Below are 9393 nucleotides of genomic sequence, written 5' to 3'. Positions count from 1 at the left end.
TCGGGAGTTCCAACGAACTCGAACAAGAGGGATTCTCTTGCTCTTGAGGACCTTCACATCCCGGTCCGTGATTTCTACTGGTTCCTCGACGAACTGCAACCGCTCGTTGATAGTGAGTTCTTTGAAAGGAGTGATGAGGTTTTCATCTGATAAGCACTTCTTTAGGTTCGACACGTGAAAGACATTGTGAACTGCCCCGAGTTCAGCTGGTAGGTTCAATCTATAGGCTACCCTGCCTATATGTTCTATGATCTCGAATGGTCCGACGTACCGCGGATTTAGTTGCCCCGTTTGCCAAAACGAACCACACCCTTCCAGGGTGAAACTTTTAACAATACCCGGTCCCCGACCTGAAATTCCAAAGGCCTTTTACGCTTATCCGCGTAGGCTTTCTGACGGTCGCGTGCTGCCGCCATACGTTGTCGTATCTGTGCAATCTTTTCCGTGGCGTCCACTACAATCTCTGGACCCGTAATCTGACTATCCCCCACCTCTGCCCAACAGAGAGGTGACCGGCATTTACGCCCGTACAATGCCTCGAATGGTGCGGCTTGTATGCTGGTGTGATAACTGTTATTATATGAGAACTCCACCAAAGGGAGGTGTTTTTCCCAGCCGTTGCCGAAATCAATGACACATGCCCGAAGCATGTCTTCTAGAGTTTGGATCGTTCGCTCAGACTGCCCATCCGTCTGAGGGTGATATGCTGTGCTCATGTCTAACCGTGAGCCGAAAGATTTGTGCATCGCTTGCCAAAGCTCTGACGTGAATCGTGCATCGCGATCCGAAATGATGGATGTGGGCACCCCGTGCCTCGAAACAACTTCTTTAAGATAGACGTCTGCGAGAGTGGAGAACTTATCCGTTTCCTTTATAGGTAGGAAGTGTGCAGACTTGGTGAGTCGATCCACGATCACCCATATGGTATCATTCCCCCGCTGGGATCTAGGTAGGCCTGTAACAAACATCCATGGAAATTTCTTCCCATTTCCATTGAGGTACCTTAGGTTGCTGAAGTAGGCCAGCTGGTTTCTGATATTCAACCTTGACTCTCGCACAGGTTAAGCATTTTCCAACGTACGTAGCGATGTGGGCCTTCATACTAGGCCACCAATAAGTAGTGCTGATGTCGTGGTACATTCTATCCGACCCTGGATGTACCGAGTAGCGAGACTTGTGAGCTTCATCCCTCACAAGTTCGCGTAGACCGTCGTAAAGTGGGACCCAAATACGCCCCATCACATAGTAGGCGCCGTCCGCCTTCTGTTCCATCTGTTGTCGTGAGCCGCGTAAGGCTTCAGCCTTGACGTTTTCGGGCTTCAATGCTTCTACCTGAGCATCTCGTATCTGTGCAGGAAGGCTAGACTGAATCGTAAGCTGTAGTGCTCGCACGCGCTGAGGTAGAGTGTCCCTCCGACTGAGGGCGTCCGCCACAACATTGGCCTTGCCTGGATGGTACTTGATGGCGCATTCATAATCGTTCAGTAATTCAACCCATCTTCGTTGACGCATGTTCAAATCCTTCTGCTTAAGAATATGTTCGAGACTCCTGTGATCGGTGTAAATCGTGCACCTGGTACCGTACAGGTAGTGTCGCCATATCTTAAGCGCGAAAACAACAGCTCCCAGCTCTAAATCGTGCGTCGTGTAGTTCCGTTCATGAATCTTAAGTTGACGTGAAGCGTAAGCAATAACCTTGTCGCGCTGCATTAACACACATCCAAGTCCCCGAATGGATGCATCACAATAACCCACGAAGTCATCTGTGCCCTCTGGCAGAGAGAGAATAGGTGCACTTCGAAGTCTATCCTTTAGGTGTTGAAAAGCAGTCTCTTGGGGATCTCCCCAACGGTAGGTGACACCCTTCTGTGTCAGTAGCGTAAGCGGCTGAGCAATTTCCGAGAAATCCTTGGTAAACCGTCTGTAGTACGTGGTGCAGGCCAGTTTCTGATACCAATCTGTCACACCCCCAAAATCCACACGCGGAATACCACCGCTTGGAGGCGTGACATGACCAGGATCTTAGCCACCAATCATATTGAACATGTAATATAGTTAAGTATAGCGGAAGCATTTAAGTAAACCCAAGCATAAATATTAATGTATGAAACATCATAAGTGTTCAGATAGCATTCATGATCCTTTGCCCACAACGACCTGCTCCTCACTGTGCAAGCTCCATAATGCACCTAAGGTCCTGCAAGGCATGCAGCAGAGAGTCAACAACTAGTTGAGCGAGTTCACAGTAAGTAAGTTCAGTAATAGAAATGGTATAGCAAGCAGTGCGTTCGTTCATCTAATCATACATCGTATTAGTTCGTTCATTGTTCATGTATAGTATTGGTTTCCATCGCGGGCCCTTTCGGCATGTATGCGAAGATTTGGGTTAATACTCCCAAATATCCTAGACTATGTATATTTGTATCGCTGGCCACCCTGGCATGTGTGCGAAGTTCTAATATGTTTAGTTCGCAGCCTTCCCGAGGCATGTGTGCGAAGATCAGTCATAATTATCGCAGCCAACCCTTGGCGTGTGTGCGAAGATCTGTTCAAGAAGGTATACTAGTCTAGCCGTATCTTATCATTCACCATCCTCACCCTGGGGACTCATATCATTACGTTCCGTTAACTAAGTATGTACGTTTAATTCATTCAATCCCATTCCCACCCTGGGAACCCCATGCCTTGGCTGTGTGAACTCACCTTGGGTTTGCTCGGTATGCTAAGTATGTGCTCAAAGTAAATCAGTCACGCCCTAGAGTATGCACGTATACAATCAGTTTGTATTCATATGGTTCACGTATAAGCATCAACAATGATCATCAAGTAGTACACATCACTATTCATCATTACACAAATCATGCATAGCGTTTAACATCAGTTAATTAACTCAGTTAACACTTAACAGAATTACATCAGATTACTGTGCAGGTTATCCAAGTTGGCGAAACAGATTATTCGGCGAAACACATTAATTGGCGAAACACATTCTGTTTCGTCGAACATTCTTTGGCGAATTACAATTTCTATTTCGTCAATTACTCTTGGCGAAACACATCTTGTTTCGTCAAGAGTTCTCTTTCGTCCAATATTCACATTCGTCAAGATCCTATTACGTCAACATTCTAATTCGCCAAACCTTCAGATTCGTTAAGCAGTACTTTCGTCAACATATCAGTTACAGAAAATCATGCAAGTCAGTTACAGTATTACCCAGAAAACCCTAATAGCCGTCAACAACCATCATCGATCATCACCATCATTAGATCATGTATATTCAACCAATCACAACAATTACCAATCTTAACAGTTTATCTAAATAACGAGTATCATACGAGCACGATTCCTCACTACAATCAATCCATAATATTAATTAATAATCCGATCAAAATACCAAAACCCTAAGTGACAACAGGTTTAGATCTTTGTGTTTAAACTAACCGAACCGTGTTTACTTGTTTCGTTTCCGTTCACAATGATCAACATTATCAATAAGCAAAGGATTCGAACATGAGATCAGGCATTATAAACATCAACGAACCATGTTTTCGATTAACAACTAGCAAGGATAACAATTAAATGATCATGCAAAGTTTAAATGCTAACCGAAGTGAAGGGAACGGTGAATCGAAAGCTAGGGCAGGCTTCGAGAGTTCCAAATTGCCGTCACACACAGAAGGACTCTAGGGTTTTTCTGTTTTTGCTAAAGTGTGACAAATGAAGAGGTTACGTATAACTTATACGCGGTTAAGTGTTTTGGGCCCTTACTGGGCTTGGCGAAACTGTTGGGCCGGCGAATCAGGGTGTTTCGTTGAGATAGGGTTGACGAGACAGGCCTCCTGTTTCGTCGAGGTGATGTTGGCGAATTTAGTTCTGATTCGTCGGGCACAATGTGGTTTAATCAGTAGTCTATGTCTAATTGTTTCATAATACTCACCTTGCAATGGTAATCACATATATGCATAACACAGTACGTTTCATTAACACATAACATGTACAGTTACAAGTCAAACAGTCAAAGTCAATGGTCAAGGTCAACGTGCATTAAATACGAGTCAAAAGGTCGAGTTGTCACACCCAGTCCGCTCGCTCCCTAACCATCGTTCGCCACTCGCGAACAATTTGATGATTAGCGGCGCGAGTATTGGCCTCCCCGATCACATACGTTCGATACAAGCTCTCATGGGTCTTCGCCCTCTGCCGATTAACCTCACCAGGAGTAAAAGAGTTTAAGAACCAATCGCGGCAGGGCCCAAATTCTTGAAAAGTGTCCCTTTGCTTCAAACCCCAAGGAGCTTGGTGAGGAGCGCTACCACGTTCTTCCTCGGTATAGCTTTTGTAATAGATATCACCAAGGGTATCCTTCGCCCCAATGACTTGTGGGTTATAGCCCCCAACCCCACTAGAGCTCGCGCCACTGGAAACATACCGACCCGACCCCTTGGTAGAAACTATCTTTGTGCGATCAAGGACCTCAGTATGCGCGGGGTGGGTAGGTTTGGCAACCTCAGGCTCTTTCCTCCTCTCAGGACCCGTAGTGATATCAAAATCTGGATCATTTACAGGCTTTTCCATAGCCTTCTTCTGCTCTCTCTCCTTCTCCACATCAGAGGCTCTCTTCCTTTTCGCCTCTTCAGCCCGTTTCTCTTCCTCAGCTTTCTTCCTCTTCGCTTCTTCCAACCTCCTATCTTCCTCAGCTTTCCTTTTTTTTCTCTTCCTCAGCCTTTTTCCGACGCTCCTCAGCGTTTCTTTGCGCCTCAGTAGCCTTCGCCACATCCCTCTCAGCAGCATTTTTATCCTTGGCAGACTCAACCCCAACAGTCTGAGAAGATTTAATAGTAATCTTCGGCCTCTTCGGCTCTGGCTCAGTAAATGTAACCCCCTTCTCAGGGGTCTTCTTCTTGATCTCTGCAGAAACCAAGTAATTAAGCAAGGAAAATAACAAAAAGGGAGAGAAATCAAGAGCTTACCAGGGGAAAATTTATAGAGAGAGCGCAGGTTGCTCGTTTTCCCAACCAAGGGAATCGCACCAACCATCGACGCGGAAGCCACACCAGTCGTGGTCTCGTTTCTAACTCTTTTTTTGCTGATCAACTGTTCAGCAGCCTCCTCTTCTTCTTCTGCAGCCTCCTCTTCTTCATGCGCGGCGGTGGAAGGAGTCGCACCAGCATCAGGGTTACGAGAACCCGCGCTTCCAGAGCTCCTTGAACCACCCGCCCCAGTCTTCGTCTCAGCTACGCGCGACAAGCCTTTAAGTGAATCACTAATTACCACATAATCCTTTAAGTCACTCTGTCGAAGGCGAAGAGTACCTTTACCAGCAGCACCAGCGGTTGCACGACTACTACCAGCCCCCTTACTGGTCACCTCGGTATCCAAGTTGGCTTTTGTCTTCTTTTTCAAGTTGTTTTTTCTTCTTCTCTTCTGGGTCAACCCCCAGGTCGCGCAGCACACCTGCAAAGATGTTAGACCACGGACTTAGCTCGCCGTTTGAAGACCCTACAGACTCCTCACTGGAAAGATAGAGAACCTCTTTCCCAGCGGAAGTCACAGAGCGCAAAGGACGAGGTTTAGGGAATTGCGCACCTTCGGTTGCGGTAGGCGGCGAGGCAAATGCATCAGCAACCGAGTACATGAAATTGCCTCTAATCTGCTCATACCAGCTTTCCTCATCATCGCGAAGGGGGCGCACGCCCATAGATCCTCCAAAAGTAGCAAAGGCTGCTTGGTACAGTTGCGCCTCTACACGTCAAAATACATAAGTAAAATAAAGCATAAAGCATGAAACAAGGGAAAGTAGGAAAATCACTGACCTTGATCACCAATCTTCAAAACCGGCACCTCTTTGCTGTCTGGTGACCACTGGTCACTCATGCGCGCCGCTACCAATACATTTTCCCCTAATACCCGATTAGGGGTAGGAGTTAATTGTTGATACCACCGTTCATGTTTTGGGATCGGAAGATCCTCCTTCAGCACCGGCTCACTCCAATCCCTGAAAGGCATGGCAATCGGAAGCACCTCTTCTCGAATGAAGAAAAATTTGGGTTTCCAATAGTGGAAACTCTTCGGTGGGTTTAACAAGATCTTCTTTGCAGCACCACGGCTGGCAAATGAGAAGAAGCCCATCGTCCGTTGAAGCTGATAGAAAGCCCGGAACTTCTCAACAGATGGCTCGATGCCATGAGCTCGGCATAAAAACTCAAAATGACGAACCTTAACCATGCCAGGAGGACTCATCTGGGAAATATGGAAGTTGTAGTGATGCAATATGTTCCCCATGAAGTTCGTCGCCGGCAGCCTAAAGTTGCCTTGAAGAAAAAAATCTTCAAACAACGTGATGTAGCCCGGTGGTGCGTCGGCTGACGTCTGATTCTGAGCCGGGTACTGTGCATCCCACTCCGGTGGAAACCGGAAGCTCCTAACAATTTGCTCAAATAGTCCAAGATCCCACCGGAGAATGGGAACAGGACCCTCTTCTACGGAAACACCCTCCTGATGTTCTTCAGTCATCGTGAATAAGGATCCAAGTTTCTGGAAAAACTTGAAGATGTGAAGAAAAATCTTGAAGATCTGCTACAAGATTTGAAGATTCAAAGAAGGAAAATGAGAGAAAGTTGGAAAGATTAGAGGAGAAGTGAGAACCTCTCACATCTCTTGGGATATATATACCCATCGCATTTAATGCGATGGGTAAACGTGCCGCTTTCGCCGCTAGGCTAACCAACGAGAGGCTGCCACGTCACGCGTAAAAGCAGGGGTGACGGTTACCACGCGCGCGTGGGCCTCACTCTCCTGACACGAAGTGCAACCGTCGCAGTCGGCATGATGACATCCGTGCCAGGGGTCAACTCAGACGTCGCAATCAGCGACTTATCTCACCAACTTGCCAGAGTTCAAATTTCGAAGTGTTTCCCGCCATAAAAATTGCAATTAGCTTCATGCAGAAGCTACCAAGGTCGCGCAAGTTAACATGGCCTTAACAACACTTCACGCCTGCTCAGAGAACCAGTGAATCACCTGGAACCTACCTTGATAGGCGCGCAGTCGGAAACAATAACGACTACGCGCGCCACGCCAACCAAAGGCAAGAGAGCATTTCCTTCAACTTTTATTTTTTCTAAGTCTAGAGCTCCAACCACTTGCGTCGCGCATGGTGCAGCACTGGACTGGGGGGACTTGAAGGGGTATGGTCCCAAAAAGCCGCGCAACCCTCCATCAAGGGTGCGCGTGGAACCATACTCCTTATTCTAATAAACTTCCTATCACGAGCTTCGCGCGAGCTACACCACTTTCCTGCTCTAAGTCTGACGAGAAGTACTCAAGGAAGCCTACGTGGCACCAATCAGAGGACGGAGACATCTGTCCCACGATCTCCACTTGTCTGCTGATGGCAGAAGAACAGCAGGGCCGACAACAATGACACGTTGCTCCAATCAAGGCGCGCCAGCGCCGAAGAACTTCTAGAAGCCACTAAACGGTCGACACTAGTGAGACAAAGAACATATCCGTTATGTTGTCCATTTCCGGCCCAAGGCCCATCAGCCCATTCCCTCTTACACCTCTTCCGACTATAAATAGAGACCTCATTCCACAGGTTAAACATTCTATTCCCTTTACTCTCACTCTTAACACTTGATTATCCTCCAAAAGCAGTCGCTTATTCTCACGCCGGAGCCCGGTTAAGAGGGAAACCCCCCACATTCCCCTCTTGACGAGTAACGGTGTTCTGTTTTGCAGGAGTCTTAACATCAAAGTCGGAGCTCAGATATTTATTAGAAGATTAACCACTATGGTAGAAACATAAACCAAACTGATTAGTCCCCATAATTAGTTCAGTGTTTCTTCAATACATGACACACATACACACCTAGGATGTGTGTGCGTTTTAATTTCTTTTCTTTTTATATATTTGCAAATCTAGGATGTGATATTTTTATCCCTCAATGTTTTGCTAGTTATTAAGTAGGTCACAACCTACTTAGTTCCACCAATATTGCCTTTTATTAACTAGGTTAAACATTCCTAGTTAATTTAGTAAGTTCGGGGAGGTTATAGCCCGTTTTTATTTTAAGTTCTGATAACTCGGAATGTTTATAAAATTTATTTACTAAAAGCATTTATTTATCTTTTGTTTAACATTATGTTTATTTAATTAAAGCCTAATGTTTACCGGGTTAACTTTTACCACTAACGGTATTTTTATCCGCTCATCATAATTAACTTTGGTTTACTTACTAAATCCGTTTTTGGGTGTTACAACAAAGATTATAAAGTAGTGTATATAAAACCCCACATACCGGCTGTCACACCCCAACCAGGGCGTTACAACGGCAGTTTCAGAATACAAAAACTTAATCACTATAAATACAACTTCGAAAACGTTTAGGGTTTTGAAAGCATTTAATAAAAAAGAGAATGACTCACTTTGCAGAATTAGGGTTTTGATTTAACAGGCCTCCTGGTCCTAAGCCTCTTGATTAATAGTAAGTTTATAGCTCCAAGTCTTCTGATAATTAAGCATCTGTTTTATCTGTAGGTCCCGTTTTTCCGGTGGATCGATAACGTAAACCTATCCTTGTTTATCACAAACACGGTAACGGGTGCGGAATCCCCGTTACGGTGTAAACCAAACAAAGTCTGAAAGAAGAACACGTAACCAAAAGATTCAATATCTATTGATTAGGGATGAGTACAACCCGAAACATATACAAACAATGTTTACAGAGTTTCACTAAGTCTCACAGGTCTGTCATGTCCATTTCACACAGAAACAATGAGGGGTATTTATACTAAAAAGACACAGTCCTTGACGAATCAGAAAAGGACTCGGCGAAACAACTTTTGGGCCAAACATTGGGCCTAAAGAAGCCCACAGGCGATGAAACAGGCTGAACCATGACAATGGTTAACGAAACAAAATTTGTTTCGTCATATGCTTTCAAAATTCACATATTTCCACATAAGACAAAATAGTGACATCATCATGACATCACTAAGGTGATGTCATGGTGATGTGTTGGCGGGAAAGGCCGCGGCTCTCCGTGCTTCGCGTGTCGAACTCTGGGGCGCACGACGGAGGAATGTCGTGACGTCGGGCTTGAGCCGGACCTAACCGAGTCAAAACCAAGTCGAACCGAGCCGAGTCGAACCGAGCCGAGTCGCGTCCACACAAAGTGTATCAACAAACTCCCCCTTGGACGCTACTCGTGATGGTTCGTCTTCTGTAATTGTTCGTCTTCTGTGTCTTTCATGTCGGAGGATCTTCAAAGTCTTCACGCGTCGTAAGAAGAAAGTGTATCAACAAACTCCCCATTTCATTTAGGAAGTGTGTTAACAAACTCCCCCTTAGAATGAACTCTCCATTGAGTCATGTTCGTGAATCTTTTGACT

This window comes from Helianthus annuus, chromosome 6 (assembly GCF_002127325.2).
Source record: "Helianthus annuus cultivar XRQ/B chromosome 6, HanXRQr2.0-SUNRISE, whole genome shotgun sequence".
Lineage (NCBI taxonomy): Eukaryota > Viridiplantae > Streptophyta > Magnoliopsida > Asterales > Asteraceae > Helianthus > Helianthus annuus.
Note: the sequence above shows the minus strand (reverse complement) of the source record.